General features: G+C 45.9%; 1 long non-coding RNA gene across 1 annotated transcript; it reads right to left on the reverse strand.

Moving 5' to 3' along the window:
• Positions 1 to 1089: 1089 nt before the first annotated feature.
• LOC149218904 (uncharacterized) lies at positions 1090 to 2523 on the reverse strand. Its single transcript, XR_016248661.1, has 3 exons — positions 2249 to 2523; positions 1585 to 2026; positions 1090 to 1365 (listed from the first exon to the last, which is right to left on the reverse strand). It is a non-coding gene; the product is annotated as an uncharacterized LOC149218904 (long non-coding RNA).
• Between the last annotated feature and the right edge of the window lie 756 nt (positions 2524 to 3279).

Here is a 3279-nt window from a genome sequence, read left to right on the forward strand (position 1 = left end):
AAAGTTCAATTAATTGCTCAATTCTATTTTGTATGGTATTTGGATTGGAAGAGAGCTACTTCATCAATTTATAAACTAAAATCTTTAAGTGAGTTGGAAAAGTTACTTCCATCCTATAAATTGACTCAAATGGGCTCTTTCCAATGCAATATTTATTTATTATTATATTGGCCCGTAGAGTGTACTTTATCTTTCTATTCCAACTTTACCTTTTATCCTCCATTGTATTCTTGATAATGGCCATCAAATTATTGTTACTTGACTCAGTAAAACTATTTTCTTAAGTGTTATAGCTCCAAATCTCACTCTTATGGTTTGTGATGATGCACTTATGGCCTAGGGCAACCCCTCCTTCCAGACCTGGTCCAAAAATTTAAAAAACAGTGTTTTATTCCCTATACACGACATTGCCCTGAGTTAAACGCGTGTACACGCGGGTCTGTCATACCCAACCCGCGTGTATCTATTAAAACACTTAAAAAATAATAAATTCCTCTTTTTCGGGCGGAGATCACGGGTTTTACCTGCTGGATCACCTGTTAGTGCCCGTGGCCCAACTGTTCCCAACCAACTCCTAACTAAAAAACTACTTTGGAGAGGGTATAAAAAGACATCAAAGGGAAGGCCAAGGGGAGAGAGAGAAAGAAGAGCAAGGGCTCTCGACTAAAGGAGAGGCCCGGTAGGACCCGTTAGGGGGCTCACTATTCATATGGTGAGGGTGAGCCTGCCGAACTCTCGACTATAAGGCCGCCATCGACTCACTCATTCATATGGGTACAACTATTACTCGTATTAAGCTCTTGTTATAACTAAGCTCTTTATCCGTAATGAATGTGTAATAAATACTCACTTGATTAGCTCACTACTTATACTTACATCATGTAAACACAAGCTATTCTCCTATGTGTACGTATTCTATATTAGTGTGATTACTGGTCTCTGTAAGCAGTACTGGTTATGATTTACTAGTATATAATGAACACAGATAGTGATAGTAATGGTGATAATAGAGCTAACTAAGCATGAAACACGGTACCTCTCCTCTCCTCTCCCTTATGGTCGAGCACCTAAAGGTCCTTATCAGTCGAGCCCCCTAAAGGGACGGAGTCACTCACTATTCATATGGTGAGGGTCCTCTCCTTAACAGTCGAGCCTGCTTACGCATCCTTATTAGTCGAGCGTGCTTACGCACCCTAAAGGTCCTCTCCTTAACAGTCGAGCCTGCTTGCGCATCCTCTCCCTTGGGGTCGAGTACCTAAAGGTTCAATTTACTTATTGGCCCCCCCAAATTAAGTCAAAAAAAGGGTCGAGCCTGCTTACGCATCCTTAACAGTCGAGTACCTAAAGGTCCTTATGGTCGAGTACCTCTCCTCTCCTCTCCCTTATGGTCGAGTACCTAAAGGTCCTTATCAGTCGAGCCCCCTAAAGGGACGGAGTCACTCACTATTCATATGGTGAGGGTCCTCTCCTTAACAGTCGAGCCTGCTTACGCATCCTTATTAGTCGAGCGTGCTTACGCACCCTAAAGGTCCTCTCCTTAACAGTCGAGCCTGCTTGCGCATCCTCTCCCTTGGGGTCGAGTACCTAAAGGTTCAATTTACTTATTGGCCCCCCCAAATTAAGTCAAAAAAAGGGTCGAGCCTGCTTACGCATCCTTAACAGTCGAGTACCTAAAGGTCCTTATGGTCGAGTACCTCTCCTCTCCTCTCCCTTATGGTCGAGTACCTAAAGGTCCTTATCAGTCGAGCCCCCTAAAGGGACGGAGTCACTCACTATTCATATGGTGAGGGTCCTCTCCTTAACAGTCGAGCCTGCTTACGCATCCTTATTAGTCGAGCGTGCTTACGCACCCTAAAGGTGATGGCGGCCTTAACAGTCGAGCCTGCTTGCGCATCCTCTCCCTTGGGGTCGAGTACCTAAAGGTTCAATTTACTTATTGGCCCCCCCAAATTAAGTCAAAAAAAGGGTCGAGCCTGCTTACGCATCCTTAACAGTCGAGTACCTAAAGGTCCTTATGGTCGAGTACCTCTCCTCTCCTCTCCCTTATGGTCGAGTACCTAAAGGTCCTTATCAGTCGAGCCCCCTAAAGGGACGGAGTCACTCACTATTCATATGGTGAGGGTCCTCTCCTTAACAGTCGAGCCTGCTTACGCATCCTTATTAGTCGAGCGTGCTTACGCACCCTAAAGGTGATGGCGGCCTTAACAGTCGAGCCTGCTTGCGCATCCTCTCCCTTGGGGTCGAGTACCTAAAGGTTCAATTTACTTATTGGCCCCCCCAAATTAAGTCAAAAAAAGGGTCGAGCCTGCTTACGCATCCTTAACAGTCGAGTACCTAAAGGTCCTTATGGTCGAGTACCTCTCCTCTCCTCTCCCTTATGGTCGAGTACCTAAAGGTCCTTATCAGTCGAGCCCCCTAAAGGGACGGAGTCACTCACTATTCATATGGTGAGGGTCCTCTCCTTAACAGTCGAGCCTGCTTACGCATCCTTATTAGTCGAGCGTGCTTACGCACCCTAAAGGTCCTCTCCTTAACAGTCGAGCCTAAGTGATGTTGCCGATGTGAACGAGTTGTTTGTGTGAGGTGGGTGGGTGATTAGCTTTTTCTTGTATGTATTCACATATATAATGCAATCATGGCTTGTGCAGTGAATGAACGGCTTCTTTGTGTGATTGACTTTCTGTGTTTGAACAGCTTTCTTGAAAGTCATTCCAATAGGAGATCATTGCTGCATAGTCGATCAGGAATAGCTGGGCTTGGCTCCCGGGCTCGACTGGGCTACTTGGATCAGCTACCGGTTCTAGAGAACGTCTTAAGTTACTTATTGGGTGGGGGGGGGCGTACCTCGGTCCTCATTCACAATTATTGGCTAATCAAATTGCTACTTTTGGGGGCCAAAGAATCTCTCATCAGACCTCTTAAATGAATTTGTTCTTTACTGAAACATACCCTTTCAGATAGTTTCCCTATGATTGCCAGGTGTCAATGCACTCAATGCCGGTAGTCGATGCCAGGAGTCGATCCACTAGATGCCGTCCATTTCAAGTGTCCATGCCAGGTTTCATTCAATCACTCAATGCCAAGAGCCGAGCCAAGAGGCGATCCCAGGTTTCAGCACCAGTAACATAGCCATTGGCAACAGTCTCATAGCCAGTCAGTGATAGAACTCCGGTCAGTCAGTGAGTGAGTGAGTCAGTGAGTGAGTGAGTCAGTGAGTGAGTGAGTCAGTGAGGGGCATTACTGATAGCCCGTGACCAGAATGGTGTTCTTCTACGTGAC

The sequence above is a fragment of the Pinus tabuliformis genome, chromosome Q (genome assembly GCF_031772625.1).
Source record: "Pinus tabuliformis cultivar Carrire ecotype Pingquan chromosome Q, CPIR1, whole genome shotgun sequence".
NCBI classification, from domain to species: domain Eukaryota; kingdom Viridiplantae; phylum Streptophyta; class Pinopsida; order Pinales; family Pinaceae; genus Pinus; species Pinus tabuliformis.